Source organism: Barbus barbus (assembly GCF_936440315.1).
Source record: "Barbus barbus genome assembly, chromosome: 47".
NCBI lineage: Eukaryota > Metazoa > Chordata > Actinopteri > Cypriniformes > Cyprinidae > Barbus > Barbus barbus.
The window spans coordinates 17,518,242-17,534,888 of NC_136725.1; the positions used below are offsets into that span (position 1 = coordinate 17,518,242).

The window sequence follows — 16,647 nt, forward strand, 5'->3', positions numbered from 1 at the left end:
TTTTTTTGCAGAAGCACTACATGACGTTCCCAACTCTGAGACAACATCCATCTCAGTGAATAGCAGTATGAGCTGGTTTTGGTTTTTCTTATCTTGTGTTCTGCATGAGTGTCTTTGTAAGAAAAAATAAATGTGTCCAGGCATGCCGTTATCCCCAAAAGGCTGACTATCACAAAAAAAAATTTTTGACTCGTCCCTTGTTTTATTTGAAGAAAAGGGAGGCTACAGTGAGGCACTTACAATGGAAGCGCACAGGGCCTAACTTCTGGAGGATTAAAAAGCAGAATTATGTTTTAAAACACTTAGCCTATATCAATTCTTCTATTGAAATTACATATTATTTGAGCGATGAAGTTGGTCTTATCACTTTTATGGTCATTTTAGGAAATATGTTCTCATGGCAACAAAGTTAAAAAATTTAATATAATGAACATAAATGCATGCTAACATTCATACTGCCCATGTATTTTGGCTATATTATATTATTTTATACTCACTGTATCTTTATACATTGACACCTTTCACTTTCGTTGCAAGTGTATCACTATAGCCTAAATTTTTGCCTCTTTTATTTAAGGAAAGGATTGTATTGTTATTTTTAAATAAAGTTATTAAAAATGTTTCCGTTAACTGAAATAAAATATAAACATTAGATAAAAACTTAAATCAAAAATAGAAATATTGAAACTGAAATAAAATAAGCTCACTGTAAAAGTTGAAGCACTATTATTACTAAAACTGAGATAAAAATACATTAAAACTAAATAGAAATATTAAAAATAATAAAAAATAAAATACAAATCTTAGATGAAAACAAATTAAATTTAGAAATATTGGCTTTGCAACTAACTGAAATAAGCTTACTGTAAGTTGAAGATAAAAATAATAATAAATGCAATTAGAAATATAAAAAAAATAACAAAAGTGACAAAAACATGACTAAAACTTTAAAAATTTAAAGAATAAAATTGAAGCTAATTCAAAAGATTAATAAATACTATAATAGAAATAATACTATAATATAGTATAGTATATACACATTTATTATATTACATACACATATACACAAAATAAAATTGAACCAAGAATATTCCTTTAAATAGCTAAACCAGTCCTCACTTAACATGCATGTTTTGCTGGTGAACATCATGGCTTTCTGGTTCACCAGTTAGATCTGCACCAAACTAGCATGCTGCTATGTATCATTTCACTCGTCTTGGACAAATATGCATCTCCAGTGCCTTTCTGAAGAAGAGAATTGCCACAAAAAGACAAGTGACTCATTGCAAGTGTTACAGGAGAGCATGAAGCGCCTTTTATCATCATGCAAATGCAGTGCCCTTGGTTGCACAAGGTTCATCACTTTAAACAAATATTTGGACTGTCCTCTGTACATTGACACCGAGGTGGGGGAAGAGGGGAGAAATGTCATGTTTAAACACTAACCCTGCCTCGCAGCTAACAGGAACACAACGCGCATGCATCCCACCCGCCCGGGAATGTGTGGATCGTGTCCTTCGTGGGAGACTTTGCAGTGCCGTGCCGACTGACCTTTCCTGACTGTAACATTATCGCATGTCATATGTGATCCTGCTGGAAACCATCTGCCATGGACTCCTCTGGCAGCACGCAGGAGTCAGAGACGTCACCGCTCTCCTCACCTTCGCTGGAATTCGTCAGATTACCACGGGAACACCCACCTGGCCCTGTTTGGGACACGATCCCTGCGCACCACGATATGCTCAATTAGACCAAAAGGTCATTCATGCCAATGTATCAGTCCATGGGTTATTAGATCAGACTTAAACCATGGAAGTGACCAGGGAAGCAGTAAGTCATAAGAGATGTTGCAGTGATTATGCCATGGTTTAACAGAGCTGTAGACATGATGAGAAGTGGACCAACAAGATAAAAGACACTAGGGGTGGGCAATGAAAGAAAAATTTATAACAAAAACTGTGGTCAAAAATGTGCATCTCACACAAAAGCATTTTAATGAAAACGCTTTTTAAAATCCGTTTTAAGACCATTTACAAACTAATGGCAAAATGATCACAAATGGTATGAATTCTGAATTTTACATTTTTAAAACACTAAGGAAACAACTTTGACGATAACAAATATCTTAAAAAAAAAAAAAAAAAAATACTACTTTACATACTTGTTCTATCCTGCACTGTTTTTTTAAATCCAAGTAATGGAGCTCATTAGCAACTAATTATGCTCATTTATACAGAGTTTAACTGATAACATTAATATAATGATTAATGATTATAATATAGTGATTAACAAACAGATAATTGCAATTCTACCAATTGAAAAAGTAAAAAAAAAAAAAAAAAAAAAAAAACAGTTTGAAACATTTAATTTGAACACAGAAATTGCTAGTAAATTTCACAAATATTTACAAAGAAATGTCAAGTGACCACTTTTTTTAAGTAAGAAGACTGAAAAAGTATTTTCTTGTATTATTAAGAAAAAAATATTTTTCTTCCTGATAATGTTTTATTTATAACTAAGAAATGTATACTGTAAATTTCTTAATTTACAGTATAATTATTATAAGAACACAATATTAACAATAACATCAATGCATTAATAGTTTAATAATACTGAATATATTCTTTTTATATGGTACAAATTCTTAGAGCTGTCAGGAAATAATATGAAAGTAAAGCAAAAGTGACATGAGCATTATCATGAATTGAAATTGGTTCAGTCATTTTAATAACATATTGAGCAGCTAATAAGACCTGTCTTCAGCTAGATATCAGATACTTATGATGAAATTATGTTTAATCAAAGAATTTAAATTGAGTCAATTCAATTCAGTGTTATAATTGGTCCCGACTTTGGAAGCCAAGATAACATCCAGGGATAAAACAGATAATTAGTTTACATTCAAAGTTTTCAAAATTTTACACTGTCAAACAATAAAACCAGACATTCAAAACAAAGCAGCTCATATCAAAATCTTTTTTTTTGTTAAACATTTCTCACAAAGTTGAAGGACCAGGGTCATTTCTGGAGTAATGTGTTATCACTCTGAGCTAATACTGAGGTTGTTATGATTGCCATGTTATACAGTTGCACCCCACACTTCCAGCGCAGGCTGACCTGCTTTCCATTACTCACAGCATTCATGATAAGAGCCGTGGCCCGTGAACACAACTCAATATCAAATACTCAAACTCTGGGTCGGGTCAAAGTCTCCCTGTGCATGTTAGATGAAAATAGCTTGCCTAAATCAAATATTGAACTGTGCAATATAAACGGTCATTATTCAAAATGAAACGCTTTTTGGTGTCCAAAGTCCTGTCTCCTGCTCTGTCTCTCAGTAGGCTGAAGGATCCGTTGACCTTTTACGTTCTACAAAAACAACAATCAGTCATAAAAGGCCACGCCCACTGGGCTCTGTGTCTGAGAGCGTAATAATGATGCAGTGATTCTCCCATGACTCCTGGCTTTCACCCGTGTGGCCATACTGATGTCATCTTAATTACCCTGAGCCACAGAAAAAAGAGAAACCTTGACTCGAGCTGTGCACGTCACCTCGTAAATTCAGTGACTTTGAGGAAACGCTTAAGGAGACCAGGGCGAGAATCAGTTCATGATCTCAGATCGGTCTCAGAGAGGCACTTTATTAAGTGTATAAGAATCTGGACTGAATCTTTCTTTACAGATTTGAAAGGTTTCATAAAGTCCATTCACTATAGAACCGCTACAAAATAATATATCAGGATCATATCGATTATCAGCCAATATTTGAGTTAAGAGATTTGAAGAAAAAAAATATATTGACACCATATTTAAAAAAAATTAACAAATAAATTTACATTTTAATAATAAAAAAAAAAAAAAAAAAAAAAAAAAAAAAGTAATAATGACAAATAATTAAACATACATAATGAAAAAAAAAATCTTCTGAATGGTGAAACTGAAATTATATAGTCTTCGGCCAATATTTGATTTAAGAGATTTGTAAACAAACAAAAAGAAATATTCAAATAAAAATAAGTATATATGAATAAAATTATATATTATGGAGGCAATGGGTGTGAAGAGCCTGAGAAACCTCAGACCTCCATGGACAGTTTTGAGCGTATGTGCTTCATTTGCAGCTTTCCCTACATTTTGACAAGCCGTTCACAAGACACAGCTCCTGCCGTTGACCCACTTCTGTGTGGCTGCGTCTGGCGACAGCCCCTGCACCCCATCTGACTGACTGCAGCACCGCAACCCTCGGCCTCCCTGAACTGAGAAAAATAGGTCACCATGGCCCACTTTTCTTTCTTTTTTTCCTCTCAAAGAGAGTGTATGAAGACTGCTGCAGAGTCTGATCAGGCAGCTCAGAAAACACTAACACAGGAGAGAGAAAGTCTACAGTAGGTTCATTAACCTCAGTATCCAGAGAGCACGTGCTCCTTGCATCAGTGACGCAAGAGGGTCTTATCAGATGGCGGAAACACTCGCAGCACATGCCTTCATTAAACACGGCGACTGAATCACACACGTCACGTACACAATTTATGATTCAGGACCTTTATAAAATGACTTAATCAGTGAAAACAAGACAACAACATGCCAACAACTCAAAAGCTGAAGGGCCCAAGAAGAGATATATATATATATATATATATATATATACACACACACACTAATGTCTAAACCGCTGGCCACAAAAGTGAGTACACCCCTAAGTGAAAATGTCCAAATTAGGCCCAAAGTATCAATATTTTGTGTGGCCACCATTATTTTCCAGCACTGCCTTAACCCTCTTGGGCATGGAGTTCACCAGAGCTTCACAGGTTGCCACTGGAGTCCTCTTCCACTCCTCAATGACGACATCACGGAGCTGGTGGATGTTACAGACCTTGCATTCCTCCACCTTCCATTTGAGAATGCCCCACAGATGCTCAATAGGGTTTAGGTCTGGAGACATGCTTGGCCAGTCCATCACCTTTACCTGTTCTGAGTGGGACCTGTCCTGTTAAACCGCTGTATGGTCTTGGCCACCGTGCTGCAGCTCAGTTTCAGGGTCTTGGCAATCTTCTTATAGCCTACGCCATCTTTATGTAGAGCATCAATTCTTTTTTTCAGATCCTCAGAGACTTCTTTGCCATGAGGTGCAATGTTGAACTTCCAGTGACCAGTATGAGAGAGTGAGAGCGATAACTCCAAATTTAACACACCTGCTCCACATTCACACCTGAGACCTTGTAACACTAACGAGTCACATGACACCGGGGAGAGAAAATGGCTAATTGGGCCCAATTTAAACATTTTCACTTAGGGGTGTACTCACTTTTGTGGCCAGCGGTTTAGACATTAATGGCTGTGTGTTGAGTTATTTTGAGGGGACAGCAAATTTACACTGTTATACAAGCTGTACACTCACTACTTTACATTATAGCAAAGCGTCATTTCTTCAGTGTTATCACATGAAAAGATGTAATAAAATATTTACAAAAATGTGAGGGTGTACTCACTTCTGTGAGATACTGTACATATATACATATACATATATATACATATATACATACACACATACAAAATACAGAGTATATATATAAAAATAAAATATATAAAATATATTATATGATATATGAATTATGCAATTATAACAAACTGTTATATGATAATATACAAATAAGAATTATAGGCTACATAAAACTATTTTAAAATATATAAAACAAAATATTATTACAAAAATCTAAAAGATTTTATTTTTTACAATTTTATACTTAGCCACATCTCACTGGGAGGAACCTGGAGTTGTGTTGTGCTGACAGTGAAGTGAAAGTCTTAAGTCTCATTACTGTAAGGTGAGAACATTTTCAAACAACACAAACACATAAATATGAATAGATATCGATCAGGCTCACAATGACAACAAGTCAAGCTCAAAGTTGTTTGTCTCTGACAAAAACAAATGGTTTTGCCAGTTTTAAACTCAAACACCCTGGACACATCTCAGCAAATACTGTAATCATATTTGGTATGTGCAAAATTGCTGAGCATTGCACAAAATGTTGCCTTATCTGCCTTTTTAGACAATCTTAAATTTGACAAAAAAACAAACAAAAACAAAACACCTTTTAATATTGGCCTGCCTGATATTTTGATCCATCATTACAAACAACCACCTAAAAAGACAAATGCTGCCCATAAGAATGACTCTAGAATGCAAATAAACACTTTATAATGGGTAAGCAATGAATGAGCTAAAATGAAAATCTACAAAATTACATAACATCAACACACATTCATGTAAACAAATCTAAAGGGCAACAAGTGGCTGAGTCAAACTGATCATTGACCTTTATTAAACCTGTTTAAGTGTATTTAGGGCAAGCCATACCTTAATATAACCGACAAGGGCAGCCCTGGACAGAGAGACAGGTGGCTTAAAGAAAAGATCTGCTCTATTTGAGCCGTCTGGCCTTTGCGACCGAATCAGCCATGTAAACGTACTTACACAAGCAGAGCGACAGCACATGTAAACATCTACCACAGGTCAGCAGCCACAGGTGAACCAGCTTCTACATGGCCCTCATCCAGTCTCAGGACAGACACAAGCGTCCAGCATTAACTCACTCAAATACTCAATTCTGGCTTCAGCTCAAGCTCCACTGGGGCAGAATTGATTTGGTTATAACCGGGTGTAAAATACCAACTCGCACCACAGTGGCTTTGTGGAAAAAGGCAAACTTTGCAGATCCTAGTGCGCTGGGAGTACATGAACCTACCAGCTGTACCAGCTACAGCAGCAAAAATGCTGATAGATTTGGGAAAATCCAATTAATTTCTGGGAATCTTTCAGGCCATTTCAATAAATTTGCTAAAAAAAAAAGAAAAGAAAAAAGAAACAACAACAAAAAAACACCCCAAAAGGAATTTTATTAATTTAAGATATACTCATAAAATATTTATTAGATTTTAGAAAATAGATTTTAACACAATACTAATTTATTATAACATTAATTAAAACTTTTAAAGATTTTAAAATGTTATAGTATTTATTATAATATTGATGATTTCTTTAATATTGATGTATAAAATAAATATATAAATACAACAAATAAATATAAATATATATAATAGATAAATATTTCATAATTATATAATGTTTATTTATTTTTTTACTTTGCAACAGTGATTAATTAGTTAACATTATGATTCCTCTGGTAATTAATTAATAAATTGATTAAATTTATTGAACAAATGTGTTATTATTATTATTTATAAAGTGCCTTACTAATATTCAAAGCCTTAATTAAAAAAAAAAAAGAGAAAAATCTGAGCCAAATATCATACATAAATATCAACATTATTTCTAACATCTAACAATATTTCTTTCCACCAGATCAGACTGAAAGCAGGCAAAGTCTTTGTCCACAACAATTTGTCATTTCTGTGTTATGCACTGAATCAATATTCATCATGCACAGCGGCGAAGCTGTTAATTCATAATATGAACGAAAAATCCCTCATCCACACCTCCAGTCAAGTGTGACACGTAAACCCTTCACATGGTGTCACATGACCGAATCCTGTTTTAGAGAGTTACTTAAAAGCTTTCAGGTCAACTCAGACAGGTCAAGGTCAGAGCGGCACGTTAATGCCAGGAAAGCAGGCGCTGCCTCCATAAGCCCCAAGCGGTCTGCTAGGACACAAGGACATCTGTCCAAGGGCATCTCCCAAACTGCCGAAAGAGACGCGCTCAAACTCAACTAATCAAAGGACCGAGGCTGATTGGGATGCGGAGAGCGTGAACGTAAACGCACGGGAATTGCATTTCACATGGAGAAGGTCTTAGTTCAACACAAAAATCCAACACTTTCCACTCACATCTACTTCTTGTGGCAGGAGTGCATACAAACAGCAGTCCATAATAATATATCCCAGCATGCCTCACTGCATGAAGCATTAGAGTGCTTTGAGAGCAGGGGCATGCGGTGAGAATCTTTCAACGCTTTCACCGCTGGCTGTGCGTGAGGGACGGATAGCTACACCCCGCATCTAGTGGCTGCTGAGGTGTCCCTTGTTGCCTGGCAACAGCTCAGCTCGTTTTAACCCCTTTAAGTAAGTCTTAAGTGATTCAGCAGTCTGAGGCCAGTGACGGGTGGGCTGCTCCAAAAGTGACAGGACTTTATTACTTTCCGGGGTTTTAGCGTGCAGCTCTGTGCTCAAAAATACAAGGTGGCGTAAATCTGCTCCATTGTGTTTGACCCCTGACCTCTGCATGAAATGAGTTTTAGCAGAAACAGCCCATATGACAAAGGCCCCATGAGATCCACAGAAGCAGGAAGCTATTAGATCAAAGCTGTGATAAATACAAAGACCCATTTACACCTGGTATCAACATCCGTCTCACGTGATCCCATCACAAGTGGTCGCCGCTTATACCGGTCACTACTTGTGATCTGATTTTGTCGAGGGAATTCAGCATGTGATTTAAAGGAACAGTTGAGCCAAAAATGACAATTCTGCCATCATTTATTTGACCTTGGGTTGCTCCAAATCTGCATGACTTACTTTCTTCTGTAGAACACAAACAAAGGTATTTGTGACTGGTAACTGTTTATTCCCATGCAATGAAAGTCAATGGGGACCAAAACGAAAAAGTGACACTGGACCCAATTTACTTTAATTATTTGGGGTGGGGGGGGGGGGGGGGGGGATACATACAGGGTGAATCACAAAAATAAAATATAATAATAAATGATTGAATAATAAATAAATGAATTTTCTTTTGCATATATATATATATATATACATATACAGACAGACGGACGGACGGACGGACGGACAGATAGACAGATAGATAGATAGTAAAAGGTTCCAATAGTTACCTGAGAATGATGGTACAAGACAACAACAAAAATATAGCTAAAAACCCTTAAGACCTTAACTGACGCCTTTGAAACCCTCGCTTACAAAAAGTTTATTAAAACGGTTCAACCTCAAGCAGCAATCTTCATAACCCACACATCCATCTTTCATTCATAAATTCTGAAAACTCCTCTTTAGTTAATTACTTAGGCCTGTGTGATCTGAAAGCTTTCAGATGAGAGAAATAATGAAGCCGGGACCATTCCTGTCGCCTGCTCTGTGAATGTCGTGCTGATGCACTGATTGCAGATAATTCTGAGAGTGTTCATCTCTTCAGCATTACTGCAGGGTTTGTGTCCTTCTCAGGGCTTTGAAGGTTTCTGAAAGGACAGGCCACTAATACGGTGTGAAGGACAGCTTGGCACGCTGCGGCCTTGGACTGCGAAATCTGCATGTATTCATCTCGCGGCTCAGAGAGACAAACGACTAAGCCTTACAACTCTAGAATCACTGGCGTTTCACTTAGCGCAGCATATAACCTACTTAAAATACGACACCATTTGTAACGTCCCCCGAGAGCAGTAAAATCTTCCTGAACCCAATTGCCAGGATTCCTTGACCTCCAGGTCCATCTCGCCTTAGGACATAGCGGCCGATACAGAAATACAGCTGGCAGTTAGAGGTCAGCCGGGTAATTATATTAAATTAACTTGCGTGTTATACAAGTTGTCGATATCATGTTTCTCGGGATCAGCATTTGCTTTTCATCCACTGTTCATGCTTAGCTGCTAAATGGTAACAAGGCCAGATTAACATTTAGTTACAGACAGATCTAGATATCTGCTTTTTTTTTTTTTACCATATTTAGGGTAAAATGTGTTAAAGATTGTAGCAGTACTGTATGAACTTCATTTGGCCCATAATCTAACTATGCCAAAATATGTATACAAAATGCATAAAACGCAATGAAGTATATGATTTGAATTGTCCAAAAATGCATTGGTTGGTCAATTGGTTGGCGTGTTGAGGTCACTGTTGTTCTAATGTGTGGTGATGCTCAATTTATCGAAGTTGCATCTCCCAGCAAACCTCCACCGCAAATTCAGCAAACTATAAATCGTTTACAGTAAATCAATCAGCAAAAATCAATCCATCGCTATAAATGAAAGCCCTGCCTCTGTCTCAAGGCTGAGGGGAGAAGAACCTGTGCCTTGTATTTCATACTGTCTCAGCTTTCAATTCCCTGAACCAGACAACCATCTCCATGCCTTCTTTTGATGTACAAAACCTCTCGTATAAACAGCACAGCTTCCTGTTGATCTCCAGGCCACCTATTATCACTGATATACCCTGTATAAAACAAGATTCATTGCACAAGGAACAAACACGCAACCACTGGGTCCCTGAGCTGTCAACTGACCTGTTAATGAGTGTAAAGCGCCCGTGGCTTTATGGATTTATGACACGTTACACCATGCAAGTTTATGTTGCACAAGCTAAAACCATGTGCTGGAGTACTACTGTAAAAAAAAGCCACTTAATGATAAAGCAAAACATCATATAAAAGGTCTAAGTCAGAAGGTAGTGAACAGACATCACTGTTGATTTTGATGTTTAGGATACTATTTTAAGATGATGATGACCCAGCACGGTTTTAACCACTCTCAGTTCATTGTATTGACATCCCCTCTGAAAAATTAGGTCGGCATGTGTTCGTTTTCATTTCTCTAGCAGCGATAACATAATTTCAAGTCAGTATCAATCTTAAGAAGCCAGATTACAGGTCACACAGTGCTGTCAGCCTGACTCTATCCCATCTTGTTGCAATGTCAGGGGAGTATTTGGAGACAAGAATCATTTTGCACCTCTATTGTAGATCTAACAGACAAAACAAATGCCTGATATGAGATATCAGACATATGTTAAGAGAGTAAAAGATTTTTGATAAGAAATAACTGAATAACTTGTTTCTCAATCAACTTCTTCAAAACACATAGACATGTAATTCAGTAACTGTTTTTTTCCTTTACCAAAGAAAGCCACCTGAACCAACACTGAACCCGAACTATGATCTCTGACCACCTCTAAACTGCAACCCTTGACCTCCTCGGCCCCATTTTTATTGATTGAAGCCACAGGAAACCTTATGAAAACTATAAACAATGCAAAGTTCAAAATGTGTGTCAGGTAAAGGTAAAATCTTGTCCTGAAGAGATTAACCATGAGTATTAATGATTTATATGACTACTAATGACAGCACTTAAGCATAACCTTCTGGCAGACACTAATATTATAAAAAACAAAAAATATATGGAAGATCACTACAGTAAACCACATTTAAGACTTCTTACACTCCATTACATAATATTAAATTAGGCCTATAAAATATTATAAAAGATATGGCTTGCAAACATAGAAATATAAATAGCCAGTTCTCGTGTATGAATAATAAATCAGCAGATAAAAGAAAGGGGGTAACATTGCACTGACTGTAACAGAGAAACAAAATGGAAACTAAATGACAGGAGCGACCATTGCGATTCACACAGCATGTGTTCTTGCGTCTTTGGTCTAGCTGTTACGTTTTTAAGACGCGGTGTCAAGTTAAAAACTGTACAACTTTTAACCACGGCGTCCTGTTTATGAACCAAAGAACGCGTCCCGTGTGAACGGCGTCTCACATTCCGTTTTTTTCCCTCAGCACCTCCTAGGACCACAATAAACACAGAGCAGACACCACAGTCATATGTAGCGGAGTCTTTCCAGCTGCTGGGCGGGCATCGAGTGGTGTCTCTCGACACGTACCTGATTCCGCTATCCGAGCTGGAGCGCTTCCTGCGCGCAGACGTGCGCCGCGAGCCGCGCCAAATGGAAGTAGAGTCCAAAAACTCCTCGGGCTCCAGCACCGACTGTCGGGTCTGAGTCTGAACTGTATATTCTCGGAATCCCCGAGAACTCCGCAATGTTCACACTCCTCCTCCTTCTCTCTCTATCCCTCCCTGGCTGAGTGAGTGAGCGCAGTTTAAAGCTACAGGAGACGCTTTGTGTGTACGTGCGTGCGCGCGCACAGCCAGACGTGCGTCACCTCACCTCTCGCCTAATCTGGAGTAATCCGAGGAAAACAAAGACTTTATGGTTTCATATAGATTGCATTTAATGGATACATATTTATGTTGCAATTTATTTGACAGAACAAAACAGAAAAACAATGTCATAGAACAAAAACGTATAATTGTAAACAATACAATGTATATTGTTTAGATGTTTTAGATTTGAATATGGAGGTTGATTTTTTTTTCTGCCAATAGATTTTTTTCTAAAATGTTTTTTGAGCATTGATGTAGCATTTCAGCATGAATCCGCATTTTTGAAGTGTGATTCAGCTACAAGTTTCTGGATTCTGGAGACACACCGGATCAGCAATTTCAGTGCTATTTTACCAAGTTGACCTTTGAAATTAGGGGGCCTTTCATCTTTGAACTTTGACCTCAAATGCCACATGAATGGAGATACAATATCCGCCCTTCATTCCTTCACCATCTCGAGCCGGTGACCTGTGCTCCAAAGCTTTTCACAGAAGCATGGTTCACAGAACTTCAGTCTTTGACCTCAGAATAGAGATGCATGTGTGTTTAAGTTTTTTTCTTGTTTCAGTCATTCTGTACATTGACCTCCATCCTCAACATACTCTTTATGGACTATGTAATCTGCAATTGATCCTGTTGATAATCATCTTTACAGCATCACAGGTATTTTACAGATTTTGGGGACATGTACTGGCAGGTTATGCATTCAGTGTAAACATATATTTATTAGTTCTTCCAATCAATGTTTTCATCTGTTATTTACATGAATACAAAACCTGTTCAAACATGTAACCCATAGGAAAGAAATGTCACAAATGAGATTTCTCAAATGTTTCTCCTTAACAACAAGAAGGAATAGAGAGCAGATTTGCTTAAATTGTCCTGAGAAGAAAAGAAACAGGAATCTCAAAATGTTGCCACTAGAATTTTTGCAGAGATTTTGTCTCAAAACACAAAAATATTAAGCAGCATAACCGTGTTAAATGTTGATAACAAAATCAGCATCAAATCAGCATATTAGAATGATTTCTGAAGGATCATGTGGCACGGAAGACTGGAGTAATAAGGATAATTCAGCTTTAACATCACAGAAATAAATACTATTTTAAAATATATTAAAAAGGAAAACAGTTCTTTTAAATTGTAATAATATTTCACAATATTACTGTTTTTACTGTATGTTTTATCAAATAAATGAAGACTATGTGAGCATAAGAGACATCTTGTAAAAAAAAAAAAAAAAAAACACAAATTATTCCAAACGTTTGACTGCTATACACTCTAAAAAAAGAAAAAAAAAGTGCTATATAGCACTAAAAGTGTTTTTTTTGGCTCGTAATCATAGGGGAACCACTTTTGGTGGTTTACAGAATGACTTCTGTCATTGAAGTAGGGAGTTGAAACTCTGGCAGGTTTATTCTCTGGTTCCACAGGTCCAGCAGGTCACCCATGGCATTTGAACTCAAGACGCCTGACTGTCTCAAGGAGAAGAGACTGCTGTGTCAGAGGACATTAACCTTTGACCTCTGGCCCCATCCATGCATTAACCTCTGTGTATCTGGTGGCCAAAGAAGAAGAGAGACCAGCAAGAGCAAAAGATATGACATGAGATGAGACGATAAGCATGCTGGCAGCGAGACCTCAGTGGTCAAATGCATATCAATACATCTTCTTAGAAAAAGTTCTACAAACCTCAGAAGCATGACACACTACAGGTGCGACTGATGAAGCAGTCTCATTCAAAACTCTTGAACCTAAAATTACCTTTTTGTTTAGACATATAAGAGGGCAGTCACTGTAAGCACACACTTTGGAGTGTATTTTGGTTGGTAGGTGTTTGCAATAGCAGTTTGAATGTCATCAGATACAAATTTACTCTCTTTGATTCATACAAAACAGTTTGTGCCAACCATATTAGGTGGAAGAATGGCAAAAAGTCAAAAAGCTGTGAGGTTAAGTAAAAAAGAGTCAAGTTTCTCTCCAGGCAGCTTTCATTATACACCTATTCAAATAAGATTCTGACGAAAAAAACAGAAATTTGAATTTGATGTTTATGTGTTAAACTTCTTGAGTAACTTCTGACTGTAGTTTTCACTGGGTCAGGATAACACTGACACTATTTTATGCCTTCATTCTTGCAATTTGCTCTACTGATTTACTCAGTATATGGTTATTTGTTGAATTATTGAATTGGATTACAATGTTGCACTTTGAAACTTGTCCCCTCTTTTTTCACCTCATTAACATCCTTCAGGTTCATAACGAAATGAAATGCAAAAATGGATGGTAAGCATTTTAAATTGCTCATCAATATTTTTACATTTGGTAAATAGAAAAGTTTTAGTTAAAACAACATCTCATTTAATAAGTAAGTGATGATTTACATTTTTGATTTTTGTTTGATCACAATGGAGGTGCATGGATGTAAATGCAATATGAAGCACAAAATAAATTAAAACTAATATCCAATTATACATGCAAAAGCATATAAAAAAACAGAACACAATCTGGCAATATATATATATAAATACAACATGAATCAGGCTTTATTAAAACCATTCCTTTAAACTGAGAGTAAATGACACAGGTGATCACCACAGCATCCAAAGTCATGACCTAGATAAAGATGTATTCATAAATAATAATCAGACAGGCGTGAAGGCATGAGATTTAATATTCTGTTTTTGCAGGGCTCCAAATATACATCTAAAAATAGCCCTCACAGGATTATATCTTGAACAGGAAGCTTTCAGAGTGCTCAGTGACTGATCATCGCAGGTATTAAAGCGAGCGTTACACTCACAGAGGTTCAAAGTCCGTTTGAGCACCCGTTAGCCTCTTGATATCTCCATGATATGTGTCAGAAAGAGGCGGGAGGTGATTTCATCCCATTTTTAAAGTCTTTTTTCGCTCCCTTAGGCTCAAAGACACAAAAAGTCTGAGAATCCAAAGGCGCGAGACGAGACGAGAGTCTCTAGTGCATTCACGCCATAAAAATGGTTTCCGAAACCACGTTCCCTGCGTTAATCAAAAGTGATGAGTGATTTGAGCTTGTCGTTTCATGAATAAATAAGTTGAAAAGCTCCCCGGTGACTGACGGGGAAAAGAGTATTTACTCTAGATGTCCCTCTTTACATCTCCAGCATTTAACCTACATTCGCAGGCTCTCAAACACTTTGGCTGTCGCTTCTGTGTCTTTGCTCAAATTTGAAATCTAGGTTGCCGCTGTTGTGCGTACGTGTGAGTAAGCGCGGCGAAATCTAGCAGAAGGACAAGTCCTGGCCTGTCACAGAGAGGTGGTTCACGGTCTATCCTTCCTTGCTCTTTCAGAGCATGTCTTCTTGACCTACTTTTTGGTCTTTGGTTAATCCCTGGATGCGAGAGAGAGAGAGAGAGCACGAGTGGTCTGGAAGGGGCTGCTTTGCTTTTCTTCTGCCTCATTTGACTATCAGATGGAAAGGTCAGAGCCCCTTGTAAAAACATTTCCACACAGCCATGGGATTTGAATGTGCCATCACAGCACTCTCTGCCATTGTTATTCTTTCCCTCTCTGATCTTTTCCCTACCGTGATCCCGAAGATCTTTTTCTCGGAGGAGGCATTGTAGTTGTTACTGACACCGAGACATGGTTCTCATCAGGTGACAAACACGCTCTGACATCTTTGTTGTCATGTCGCGTCTGGCCTTGTTTCTAACTTAACACGCCATTCTCTGGAGAAGCCACTTTTTTTTTTAGTAGGGCAGGCTTTTGTACAAGAAGCACGCTTTTCCTTGTGGACTTTGCTGTGCATCAGAACCCTTCCAGATTGAGATAAACTCATTCTAAAGGACAGTGTATCGGCTTTCTAAGTGACACAGTTGGGTGAGATTTTATTACTGAGCGTTAAAAGTATCGAGTTATTGAACCTCTCTTGTCGTCCTGGTCCGTGTTGGATTGCTGATGTTGTGGTTGATAGGGGATTGTGTTTGTGTTTAGGACATGTGTTACAGACCTCAGCTTCACTCTGAATGAAACAGAAGGAAGTCTGTATGGAGGTTTCTGCTTTTGAAGGAATAGTTCACCCCAAAATTTAACCTCTGTCAATATTTACTCACCCTCAAGAGGTTTCATACAACTTGTGTGCTAGTTTCCAAGCCTGAAGCCATTTGATAGCTTGGACTGAACTTGGCCTGCAAGCCAATATGGTGGTTTTCACTGCATCACATAAAATGTCAATTACATGATCAAACATTATTGGTTCTCATGACCAGACATAATTTAAAAGTCATTTTTCAAGCTATTCTATGGGTTTAGGACACTTGATATACATCAAATTCAATTGAAACTGCACCAGTATTAGATTTTTCATGTTATGGGACAATAACTGATACATTTTAAAATGATTAGATTAAGAATTAAAATAATTATTTTAATAAGAGGTCAACTGATGTATTGGCACGTTGAAATTGAAGCACGTTTTAAATTACATGTATTTAATATACAAAGCGTTTACATAAAAATCATTATTGTTAATGTTATAATGAAGTTCATCAATAATTATCAATTGGTTTAATTAGGTTGGTCTAGTTAAGTTTTTATTTACATGACAGATTATAAAAAAACTATCAACCAATTAATGGATTATTGACCAGATTTTCAATATTCATTATTGGCAAAATCCAATATCGACCCTTAATATTAATAACTTTAATTATTTTATATTTTATATGAAAGTAAAATAAAAAT

The 16,647-nt window shown here is 37.1% G+C and overlaps 1 pseudogene across 1 annotated transcript in view; it reads right to left on the bottom strand.

Annotated features, from left to right (window-relative positions):
* LOC306865460 (nuclear receptor-interacting protein 1-like) overlaps window positions 1-11,836 on the bottom strand; it is a 29,415-nt pseudogene extending 17,579 nt beyond the window's left edge. Inside the window, exon 1 of the transcript XR_013786107.1 lies at window positions 11,641-11,836. The product of XR_013786107.1 is annotated as a nuclear receptor-interacting protein 1-like (transcript). The remainder of the gene's footprint in view (window positions 1-11,640) is intronic.
* Window positions 11,837-16,647: the final 4,811 nt, after the last annotated feature.